The sequence below is a fragment of the Columba livia genome, unplaced genomic scaffold (genome assembly GCF_036013475.1).
Source record: "Columba livia isolate bColLiv1 breed racing homer unplaced genomic scaffold, bColLiv1.pat.W.v2 Scaffold_102, whole genome shotgun sequence".
In the NCBI taxonomy this organism is placed as follows: domain Eukaryota; kingdom Metazoa; phylum Chordata; class Aves; order Columbiformes; family Columbidae; genus Columba; species Columba livia.
The window spans coordinates 3,357,162-3,369,747 of record NW_027043007.1 but is presented as its reverse complement, the minus strand read 5'-3'; positions in this window follow the sequence as shown (position 1 = coordinate 3,369,747).

The window sequence follows — 12,586 nt, the reverse complement described above, 5'->3', positions numbered from 1 at the left end:
CAGCTGGGTGTGGCAGCCAGGCGCCCCCTAGGGGATGGGGAGCCCGTCAGCCCCGGGCCTGTCACTGCCTGCTGGCCCTGCTGCCACCAGCCAGGCCTCTGAAAACTTGTCAAACCATGCCCAGACTTGGGGCCAGTTTGGCCCAAAGTCTGCAAGAGACAAGTCGGGAAGAAAGGTATGGGACAGAGGGAGAAAGCGAAGGGAGCAGGAGAAAGGGAAGGAAGAATAAAAAGTAGTGTTGGGCTGCAGGAATGAGATGGAGGAATGGCAAGAAAAGAGGCAGGAAGCAGGAGAGTGAGAGAAAAGGAAAGAAGAGACATGCAGCCAGACGAGGGCTTAGTGAGAGAGGATGGGACAGAGAACAGGATGAGAAGGACATAAGGCAAGGCTAGGACAGGCAAGGACAGGCAAGGCAAGGCTAGGCTGCAGGACATGTTTTTGCGTTATAGTTTCTAGCACATTCGTCTTCAGACGAGGAGGAAAGCCATAAGACCGTATGGATTAGGCCCAAGCAAAAACCCCAGCTACTTGAGACACTTAGACTAAGCCTAAAATACCAAGATCTCTCCATAAGGATGCTTTTTATACTGTACTTCCACAAGCTGCTGGCAGTACAAAAAAATGAGCTGCAGATCTCCTTAGGCTGAGTCATGGTGCTTTGGGGCAGGGACCATGCCTATCATGGGAATATTTCACAGTTTCTGCTCTGTTTTCAGTGTATGACACCAAAACACCCACCTGATGACATCCTTTCAAGAGCAAAGGCAGCAATTTGCAGAATTCCGCTTCTTAGGGGAAGTGAGAAATTGCTGAGCTGACACCAAGTCCTGCAGTGTCCCTGTCACCTGCAGAGCCACCGCATCCTCGCCACGGTAGCGGGCATTGTGACAAAGGTTCTATGTCAGCTGGGTGTGGCAGCCAGGCGCCCCCTAGGGGATGGGGAGCCCGTCAGCCCCGGGCCTGTCACTGCCTGCTGGCCCTGCTGCCACCAGCCAGGCCTCTGAAAACTTGTCAAACCATGCCCAGACTTGGGGCCAGTTTGGCCCAAAGTCTGCAAGAGACAAGTCGGGAAGAAAGATATGGGACAGAGGGAGAAAGCGAAGGGAGCAGGAGAAAGGGAAGGAAGAATAAAAAGTAGTGTTGGGCTGCAGGAATGAGATGGAGGAATGGCAAGAAAAGAGGCAGGAAGCAGGAGAGTGAGAGAAAAGGAAAGAAGAGACATGCAGCCAGACGAGGGCCTAGTGAGAGAGGATGGGACAGAGAACAGGATGAGAAGGACATAAGGCAAGGCTAGGACAGGCAAGGACAGGCAAGGCAAGGCTAGGCTGCAGGACATGTTTTTGCGTTATAGTTTCTAGCACATTCGTCTTCAGACGAGGAGGAAAGCCATAAGACCGTATGGATTAGGCCCAAGCAAAAACCCCAGCTACTTGAGACACTTAGACTAAGCCTAAAATACCAAGATCTCTCCATAAGGATGCTTTTTATACTGTACTTCCACAATCTGCTGGCAGTACAAAAAAATAAGCTGCAGATCTCCTTAGGCTGAGTCATGGTGCTTTGGGGCAGGGACCATGCCTATCATGGGAATATTTCACAGTTTCTGCTCTGTTTTCAGTGTATGACACCAAAACACCCACCTGATGACATCCTTTCAAGAGCAAAGGCAGCAATTTGCAGAATTCCGCTTCTTAGGGGAAGTGAGAAATTGCTGAGCTGACACCAAGTCCTGCAGTGTCCCTGTCACCTGCAGAGCCACCGCATCCTCGCCACGGTAGCGGGCATTGTGACAAAGGTTCTATGTCAGCTGGGTGTGGCAGCCAGGCGCCCCCTAGGGGATGGGGAGCCCGTCAGCCCCGGGCCTGTCACTGCCTGCTGGCCCTGCTGCCACCAGCCAGGCCTCTGAAAACTTGTCAAACCATGCCCAGACTTGGGGCCAGTTTGGCCCAAAGTCTGCAAGAGACAAGTCGGGAAGAAAGATATGGGACAGAGGGAGAAAGCGAAGGGAGCAGGAGAAAGGGAAGGAAGAATAAAAAGTAGTGTTGGGCTGCAGGAGTGAGATGGAGGAATTGCAAGAAAAGAGGCAGGAAGCAGGAGAGTGAGAGAAAAGGAAAGAAGAGACATGCAGCCAGACGAGGGCTTAGTGAGAGAGGATGGGACAGAGAACAGGATGAGAAGGACATAAGGCAAGGCTAGGACAGGCAAGGACAGGCAAGGCAAGGCTAGGCTGCAGGACATGTTTTTGCGTTATAGTTTCTAGCACATTCGTCTTCAGACTAGGAGGAAAGCCATAAGACCGTATGGATTAGGCCCAAGCAAAAACCCCAGCTACTTGAGACACTTAGACTAAGCCTAAAATACCAAGATCTCTCCATAAGGATGCTTTTTATACTGTACTTCCACAATCTGCTGGCAGTACAAAAAAATAAGCTGCAGATCTCCTTAGGCTGAGTCATGGTGCTTTGGGGCAGGGACCATGCCTATCATGGGAATATTTCACAGTTTCTGCTCTGTTTTCAGTGTATGACACCAAAACACCCACCTGATGACATCCTTTCAAGAGCAAAGGCAGCAATTTGCAGAATTCCGCTTCTTAGGGGAAGTGAGAAATTGCTGAGCTGACACCAAGTCCTGCAGTGTCCCTGTCACCTGCAGAGCCACCGCATCCTCGCCACGGTAGCGGGCATTGTGACACAGGTTCTATGTCAGCTGGGTGTGGCAGCCAGGCGCCCCCTAGGGGATGGGGAGCCCGTCAGCCCCGGGCCTGTCACTGCCTGCTGGCCCTGCTGCCACCAGCCAGGCCTCTGAAAACTTGTCAAACCATGCCCAGACTTGGGGCCAGTTTGGCCCAAAGTCTGCAAGAGACAAGTCGGGAAGAAAGATATGGGACAGAGGGAGAAAGCGAAGGGAGCAGGAGAAAGGGAAGGAAGAATAAAAAGTAGTGTTGGGCTGCAGGAGTGAGATGGAGGAATGGCAAGAAAAGAGGCAGGAAGCAGGAGAGTGAGAGAAAAGGAAAGAAGAGACATGCAGCCAGACGAGGGCTTAGTGAGAGAGGATGGGACAGAGAACAGGATGAGAAGGACATAAGGCAAGGCTAGGACAGGCAAGGACAGGCAAGGCAAGGCTAGGCTGCAGGACATGTTTTTGCTTTATAGTTTCTAGCACATTCATCTTCAGACGAGGAGGAAAGCCATAAGACCGTATGGATTAGGCCCAAGCAAAAACCCCAGCTACTTGAGACACTTAGACTAAGCCTAAAATACCAAGATCTCTCCATAAGGATGCTTTTTATACTGTACTTCCACAATCTGCTGGCAGTACAAAAAAATAAGCTGCAGATCTCCTTAGGCTGAGTCATGGTGCTTTGGGGCAGGGACCATGCTTATCATGGGAATATTTCACAGTTTCTGCTCTGTTTTCAGTGTATGACACCAAAACACCCACCTGATGACATCCTTTCAAGAGCAAAGGCAGCAATTTGCAGAATTCCGCTTCTTAGGGGAAGTGAGAAATTGCTGAGCTGACACCAAGTCCTGCAGTGTCCCTGTCACCTGCAGAGCCACCGCATCCTCGCCACGGTAGCGGGCATTGTGACAAAGGTTCTATGTCAGCTGGGTGTGGCAGCCAGGCGCCCCCTAGGGGATGAGGAGCCCATCAGCCCCGGGCCTGTCACTGCCTGCTGGCCCTGCTGCCACCAGCCAGGCCTCTGAAAACTTGTCAAACCATGCCCAGACTTGGGGCCAGTTTGGCCCAAAGTCTGCAAGAGACAAGTCGGGAAGAAAGATATGGGACAGAGGGAGAAAGCGAAGGGAGCAGGAGAAAGGGAAGGAAGAATAAAAAGTAGTGTTGGGCTGCAGGAATGAGATGGAGGAATGGCAAGAAAAGAGGCAGGAAGCAGGAGAGTGAGAGAAAAGGAAAGAAGAGACATGCAGCCAGACGAGGGCTTAGTGAGAGAGGATGGGACAGAGAACAGGATGAGAAGGACATAAGGCAAGGCTAGGACAGGCAAGGACAGGCAAGGCAAGGCTAGGCTGCAGGACATGTTTTTGCGTTATAGTTTCTAGCACATTCGTCTTCAGACGAGGAGGAAAGCCATAAGACCGTATGGATTAGGCCCAAGCAAAAACCCCAGCTACTTGAGACACTTAGACTAAGCCTAAAATACCAAGATCTCTCCATAAGGATGCTTTTTATACTGTACTTCCACAATCTGCTGGCAGTACAAAAAAATAAGCTGCAGATCTCCTTAGGCTGAGTCATTGTGCTTTGGGGCAGGGACCATGCCTATCATGGGAATATTTCACAGTTTCTGCTCTGTTTTCAGTGTATGACACCAAAACACCCACCTGATGACATCCTTTCAAGAGCAAAGGCAGCAATTTGCAGAATTCCGCTTCTTAGGGGAAGTGAGAAATTGCTGAGCTGACACCAAGTCCTGCAGTGTCCCTGTCACCTGCAGAGCCACCGCATCCTCGCCACGGTAGCGGGCATTGTGACAAAGGTTCTATGTCAGCTGGGTGTGGCAGCCAGGCGCCCCCTAGGGGATGGGGAGCCCGTCAGCCCCGGGCCTGTCACTGCCTGCTGGCCCTGCTGCCACCAGCCAGGCCTCTGAAAACTTGTCAAACCATGCCCAGACTTGGGGCCAGTTTGGCCCAAAGTCTGCAAGAGACAAGTCGGGAAGAAAGATATGGGACAGAGGGAGAAAGCGAAGGGAGCAGGAGAAAGGGAAGGAAGAATAAAAAGTAGTGTTGGGCTGCAGGAGTGAGATGGAGGAATTGCAAGAAAAGAGGCAGGAAGCAGGAGAGTGAGAGAAAAGGAAAGAAGAGACATGCAGCCAGACGAGGGCTTAGTGAGAGAGGATGGGACAGAGAACAGGATGAGAAGGACATAAGGCAAGGCTAGGACAGGCAAGGACAGGCAAGGCAAGGCTAGGCTGCAGGACATGTTTTTGCTTTATAGTTTCTAGCACATTCATCTTCAGACGAGGAGGAAAGCCATAAGACCGTATGGATTAGGCCCAAGCAAAAACCCCAGCTACTTGAGACACTTAGACTAAGCCTAAAATACCAAGATCTCTCCATAAGGATGCTTTTTATACTGTACTTCCACAATCTGCTGGCAGTACAAAAAAATAAGCTGCAGATCTCCTTAGGCTGAGTCATGGTGCTTTGGGGCAGGGACCATGCCTATCATGGGAATATTTCACAGTTTCTGCTCTGTTTTCAGTGTATGACACCAAAACACCCACCTGATGACATCCTTTCAAGAGCAAAGGCAGCAATTTGCAGAATTCCGCTTCTTAGGGGAAGTGAGAAATTGCTGAGCTGACACCAAGTCCTGCAGTGTCCCTGTCACCTGCAGAGCCACCGCATCCTCGCCACGGTAGCGGGCATTGTGACAAAGGTTCTATGTCAGCTGGGTGTGGCAGCCAGGCGCCCCCTAGGGGATGGGGAGCCTGTCAGCCCCGGGCCTGTCACTGCCTGCTGGCCCTGCTGCCACCAGCCAGGCCTCTGAAAACTTGTCAAACCATGCCCAGACTTGGGGCCAGTTTGGCCCAAAGTCTGCAAGAGACAAGTCGGGAAGAAAGATATGGGACAGAGGGAGAAAGCGAAGGGAGCAGGAGAAAGGGAAGGAAGAATAAAAAGTAGTGTTGGGCTGCAGGAGTGAGATGGAGGAATTGCAAGAAAAGAGGCAGGAAGCAGGAGAGTGAGAGAAAAGGAAAGAAGAGACATGCAGCCAGACGAGGGCTTAGTGAGAGAGGATGGGACAGAGAACAGGATGAGAAGGACATAAGGCAAGGCTAGGACAGGCAAGGACAGGCAAGGCAAGGCTAGGCTGCAGGACATGTTTTTGCTTTATAGTTTCTAGCACATTCGTCTTCAGACTAGGAGGAAAGCCATAAGACCGTATGGATTAGGCCCAAGCAAAAACCCCAGCTACTTGAGACACTTAGACTAAGCCTAAAATACCAAGATCTCTCCATAAGGATGCTTTTTATACTGTACTTCCACAATCTGCTGGCAGTACAAAAAAATAAGCTGCAGATCTCCTTAGGCTGAGTCATGGTGCTTTGGGGCAGGGACCATGCATATCACCGGAATATTTCACAGTTTCTGCTCTGTTTTCAGTGTATGACACCAAAACACCCACCTGATGACATCCTTTCAAGAGCAAAGGCAGCAATTTGCAGAATTCCGCTTCTTAGGGGAAGTGAGAAATTGCTGAGCTGACACCAAGTCCTGCAGTGTCCCTGTCACCTGCAGAGCCACCGCATCCTCGCCACGGTAGCGGGCATTGTGACAAAGGTTCTATGTCAGCTGGGTGTGGCAGCCAGGCGCCCCTTAGGGGATGGGGAGCCTGTCAGCCCCGGGCCTGTCACTGCCTGCTGGCCCTGCTGCCACCAGCCAGGCCTCTGAAAACTTGTCAAACCATGCCCAGACTTGGGGCCAGTTTGGCCCAAAGTCTGCAAGAGACAAGTCGGGAAGAAAGATATGGGACAGAGGGAGAAAGCGAAGGGAGCAGGAGAAAGGGAAGGAAGAATAAAAAGTAGTGTTGGGCTGCAGGAGTGAGATGGAGGAATTGCAAGAAAAGAGGCAGGAAGCAGGAGAGTGAGAGAAAAGGAAAGAAGAGACATGCAGCCAGACGAGGGCTTAGTGAGAGAGGATGGGACAGAGAACAGGATGAGAAGGACATAAGGCAAGGCTAGGACAGGCAAGGACAGGCAAGGCAAGGCTAGGCTGCAGGACATGTTTTTGCTTTATAGTTTCTAGCACATTCGTCTTCAGACTAGGAGGAAAGCCATAAGACCGTATGGATTAGGCCCAAGCAAAAACCCCAGCTACTTGAGACACTTAGACTAAGCCTAAAATACCAAGATCTCTCCATAAGGATGCTTTTTATACTGTACTTCCACAATCTGCTGGCAGTACAAAAAAATAAGCTGCAGATCTCCTTAGGCTGAGTCATGGTGCTTTGGGGCAGGGACCATGCATATCATGGGAATATTTCACAGTTTCTGCTCTGTTTTCAGTGTATGACACCAAAACACCCACCTGATGACATCCTTTCAAGAGCAAAGGCAGCAATTTGCAGAATTCCGCTTCTTAGGGGAAGTGAGAAATTGCTGAGCTGACACCAAGTCCTGCAGTGTCCCTGTCACCTGCAGAGCCACCACATCCTCGCCACGGTAGCGGGCATTGTGACAAAGGTTCTATGTCAGCTGGGTGTGGCAGCCAGGCGCCCCCTAGGGGATGGGGAGCCCGTCAGCCCCGGGCCTGTCACTGCCTGCTGGCCCTGCTGCCACCAGCCAGGCCTCTGAAAACTTGTCAAACCATGCCCAGACTTGGGGCCAGTTTGGCCCAAAGTCTGCAAGAGACAAGTCGGGAAGAAAGATATGGGACAGAGGGAGAAAGCGAAGGGAGCAGGAGAAAGGGAAGGAAGAATAAAAAGTAGTGTTGGGCTGCAGGAGTGAGATGGAGGAATGGCAAGAAAAGAGGCAGGAAGCAGGAGAGTGAGAGAAAAGGAAAGAAGAGACATGCAGCCAGACGAGGGCTTAGTGAGAGAGGATGGGACAGAGAACAGGATGAGAAGGACATAAGGCAAGGCTAGGACAGGCAAGGACAGGCAAGGCAAGGCTAGGCTGCAGGACATGTTTTTGCGTTATAGTTTCTAGCACATTCGTCTTCAGACTAGGAGGAAAGCCATAAGACCGTATGGATTAGGCCCAAGCAAAAACCCCAGCTACTTGAGACACTTAGACTAAGCCTAAAATACCAAGATCTCTCCATAAGGATGCTTTTTATACTGTACTTCCACAATCTGCTGGCAGTACCAAAAAATAAGCTGCAGATCTCCTTAGGCTGAGTCATGGTGCTTTGGGGCAGGGACCATGCATATCACCGGAATATTTCACAGTTTCTGCTCTGTTTTCAGTGTATGACACCAAAACACCCACCTGATGACATCCTTTCAAGAGCAAAGGCAGCAATTTGCAGAATTCCGCTTCTTAGGGGAAGTGAGAAATTGCTGAGCTGACACCAAGTCCTGCAGTGTCCCTGTCACCTGCAGAGCCACCGCATCCTCGCCACGGTAGCGGGCATTGTGACAAAGGTTCTATGTCAGCTGGGTGTGGCAGCCAGGCGCCCCCTAGGGGATGGGGAGCCTGTCAGCCCCGGGCCTGTCACTGCCTGCTGGCCCTGCTGCCACCAGCCAGGCCTCTGAAAACTTGTCAAACCATGCCCAGACTTGGGGCCAGTTTGGCCCAAAGTCTGCAAGAGACAAGTCGGGAAGAAAGATATGGGACAGAGGGAGAAAGCGAAGGGAGCAGGAGAAAGGGAAGGAAGAATAAAAAGTAGTGTTGGGCTGCAGGAGTGAGATGGAGGAATGGCAAGAAAAGAGGCAGGAAGCAGGAGAGTGAGAGAAAAGGAAAGAAGAGACATGCAGCCAGACGAGGGCTTAGTGAGAGAGGATGGGACAGAGAACAGGATGAGAAGGACATAAGGCAAGGCTAGGACAGGCAAGGACAGGCAAGGCAAGGCTAGGCTGCAGGACATGTTTTTGCGTTATAGTTTCTAGCACATTCGTCTTCAGACTAGGAGGAAAGCCATAAGACCGTATGGATTAGGCCCAAGCAAAAACCCCAGCTACTTGAGACACTTAGACTAAGCCTAAAATACCAAGATCTCTCCATAAGGATGCTTTTTATACTGTACTTCCACAATCTGCTGGCAGTACCAAAAAATAAGCTGCAGATCTCCTTAGGCTGAGTCATGGTGCTTTGGGGCAGGGACCATGCCTATCATGGGAATATTTCACAGTTTCTGCTCTGTTTTCAGTGTATGACACCAAAACACCCACCTGATGACATCCTTTCAAGAGCAAAGGCAGCAATTTGCAGAATTCCGCTTCTTAGGGGAAGTGAGAAATTGCTGAGCTGACACCAAGTCCTGCAGTGTCCCTGTCACCTGCAGAGCCACCGCATCCTCGCCACGGTAGCGGGCATTGTGACAAAGGTTCTATGTCAGCTGGGTGTGGCAGCCAGGCGCCCCCTAGGGGATGGGGAGCCTGTCAGCCCCGGGCCTGTCACTGCCTGCTGGCCCTGCTGCCACCAGCCAGGCCTCTGAAAACTTGTCAAACCATGCCCAGACTTGGGGCCAGTTTGGCCCAAAGTCTGCAAGAGACAAGTCGGGAAGAAAGATATGGGACAGAGGGAGAAAGCGAAGGGAGCAGGAGAAAGGGAAGGAAGAATAAAAAGTAGTGTTGGGCTGCAGGAGTGAGATGGAGGAATGGCAAGAAAAGAGGCAGGAAGCAGGAGAGTGAGAGAAAAGGAAAGAAGAGACATGCAGCCAGACGAGGGCTTAGTGAGAGAGGATGGGACAGAGAACAGGATGAGAAGGACATAAGGCAAGGCTAGGACAGGCAAGGACAGGCAAGGCAAGGCTAGGCTGCAGGACATGTTTTTGCGTTATAGTTTCTAGCACATTCGTCTTCAGACTAGGAGGAAAGCCATAAGACCGTATGGATTAGGCCCAAGCAAAAACCCCAGCTACTTGAGACACTTAGACTAAGCCTAAAATACCAAGATCTCTCCATAAGGATGCTTTTTATACTGTACTTCCACAATCTGCTGGCAGTACCAAAAAATAAGCTGCAGATCTCCTTAGGCTGAGTCATGGTGCTTTGGGGCAGGGACCATGCCTATCATGGGAATATTTCACAGTTTCTGCTCTGTTTTCAGTGTATGACACCAAAACACCCACCTGATGACATCCTTTCAAGAGCAAAGGCAGCAATTTGCAGAATTCCGCTTCTTAGGGGAAGTGAGAAATTGCTGAGCTGACACCAAGTCCTGCAGTGTCCCTGTCACCTGCAGAGCCACCGCATCCTCGCCACGGTAGCGGGCATTGTGACAAAGGTTCTATGTCAGCTGGGTGTGGCAGCCAGGCGCCCCCTAGGGGATGGGGAGCCTGTCAGCCCCGGGCCTGTCACTGCCTGCTGGCCCTGCTGCCACCAGCCAGGCCTCTGAAAACTTGTCAAACCATGCCCAGACTTGGGGCCAGTTTGGCCCAAAGTCTGCAAGAGACAAGTCGGGAAGAAAGATATGGGACAGAGGGAGAAAGCGAAGGGAGCAGGAGAAAGGGAAGGAAGAATAAAAAGTAGTGTTGGGCTGCAGGAGTGAGATGGAGGAATTGCAAGAAAAGAGGCAGGAAGCAGGAGAGTGAGAGAAAAGGAAAGAAGAGACATGCAGCCAGACGAGGGCTTAGTGAGAGAGGATGGGACAGAGAACAGGATGAGAAGGACATAAGGCAAGGCTAGGACAGGCAAGGACAGGCAAGGCAAGGCTAGGCTGCAGGACATGTTTTTGCTTTATAGTTTCTAGCACATTCGTCTTCAGACTAGGAGGAAAGCCATAAGACCGTATGGATTAGGCCCAAGCAAAAACCCCAGCTACTTGAGACACTTAGACTAAGCCTAAAATACCAAGATCTCTCCATAAGGATGCTTTTTATACTGTACTTCCACAATCTGCTGGCAGTACAAAAAAATAAGCTGCAGATCTCCTTAGGCTGAGTCATGGTGCTTTGGGGCAGGGACCATGCATATCATGGGAATATTTCACAGTTTCTGCTCTGTTTTCAGTGTATGACACCAAAACACCCACCTGATGACATCCTTTCAAGAGCAAAGGCAGCAATTTGCAGAATTCCGCTTCTTAGGGGAAGTGAGAAATTGCTGAGCTGACACCAAGTCCTGCAGTGTCCCTGTCACCTGCAGAGCCACCGCATCCTCGCCACGGTAGCGGGCATTGTGACAAAGGTTCTATGTCAGCTGGGTGTGGCAGCCAGGCGCCCCCTAGGGGATGGGGAGCCTGTCAGCCCCGGGCCTGTCACTGCCTGCTGGCCCTGCTGCCACCAGCCAGGCCTCTGAAAACTTGTCAAACCATGCCCAGACTTGGGGCCAGTTTGGCCCAAAGTCTGCAAGAGACAAGTCGGGAAGAAAGATATGGGACAGAGGGAGAAAGCGAAGGGAGCAGGAGAAAGGGAAGGAAGAATAAAAAGTAGTGTTGGGCTGCAGGAGTGAGATGGAGGAATTGCAAGAAAAGAGGCAGGAAGCAGGAGAGTGAGAGAAAAGGAAAGAAGAGACATGCAGCCAGACGAGGGCTTAGTGAGAGAGGATGGGACAGAGAACAGGATGAGAAGGACATAAGGCAAGGCTAGGACAGGCAAGGACAGGCAAGGCAAGGCTAGGCTGCAGGACATGTTTTTGCTTTATAGTTTCTAGCACATTCGTCTTCAGACGAGGAGGAAAGCCATAAGACCGTATGGATTAGGCCCAAGCAAAAACCCCAGCTACTTGAGACACTTAGACTAAGCCTAAAATACCAAGATCTCTCCATAAGGATGCTTTTTATACTGTACTTCCACAATCTGCTGGCAGTACAAAAAAATAAGCTGCAGATCTCCTTAGGCTGAGTCATGGTGCTTTGGGGCAGGGACCATGCCTATCATGGGAATATTTCACAGTTTCTGCTCTGTTTTCAGTGTATGACACCAAAACACCCACCTGATGACATCCTTTCAAGAGCAAAGGCAGCAATTTGCAGAATTCCGCTTCTTAGGGGAAGTGAGAAATTGCTGAGCTGACACCAAGTCCTGCAGTGTCCCTGTCACCTGCAGAGCCACCGCATCCTCGCCACGGTAGCGGGCATTGTGACAAAGGTTCTATGTCAGCTGGGTGTGGCAGCCAGGCGCCCCCTAGGGGATGGGGAGCCCGTCAGCCCCGGGCCTGTCACTGCCTGGTGTCCCTGCTGCCACCAGCCAGGCCTCTGAAAACTTGTCAAACCATGCCCAGACTTGGGGACATTTTGGCCCAAAGTCTGCAAGAGACAAGTCGGGAAGAAAGATATGGGACAGAGGGAGAAAGCGAAGGGAGCAGGAGAAAGGGAAGGAAGAATAAAAAGTAGTGTTTGGCTGCAGGAGTGAGATGGAGGAATGGCAAGAAAAGAGGCAGGAAGCAGGAGAGTGAGAGAAAAGGAAAGAAGAGACATGCAGCCAGACGAGGGCTTAGTGAGAGAGGATGGGACAGAGAACAGGATGAGAAGGACATAAGGCAAGGCTAGGACAGGCAAGGACAGGCAAGGCAAGGCTAGGCTGCAGGACATGTTTTTGCGTTATAGTTTCTAGCACATTCGTCTTCAGACGAGGAGGAAAGCCATAAGACCGTATGGATTAGGCCCAAGCAAAAACCCCAGCTACTTGAGACACTTAGACTAAGCCTAAAATACCAAGATCTCTCCATAAGGATGCTTTTTATACTGTACTTCCACAATCTGCTGGCAGTACAAAAAAATAAGCTGCAGATCTCCTTAGGCTGAGTCATGGTGCTTTGGGGCAGGGACCATGCTTATCATGGGAATAGTTCACAGTTTCTGCTCTGTTTTCAGTGTATGACACCAAAACACCCACCTGATGACATCCTTTCAAGAGCAAAGGCAGCAATTTGCAGAATTCCGCTTCTTAGGGGAAGTGAGAAATTGCTGAGCTGACACCAAGTCCTGCAGTGTCCCTGTCACCTGCAGAGCCACCGC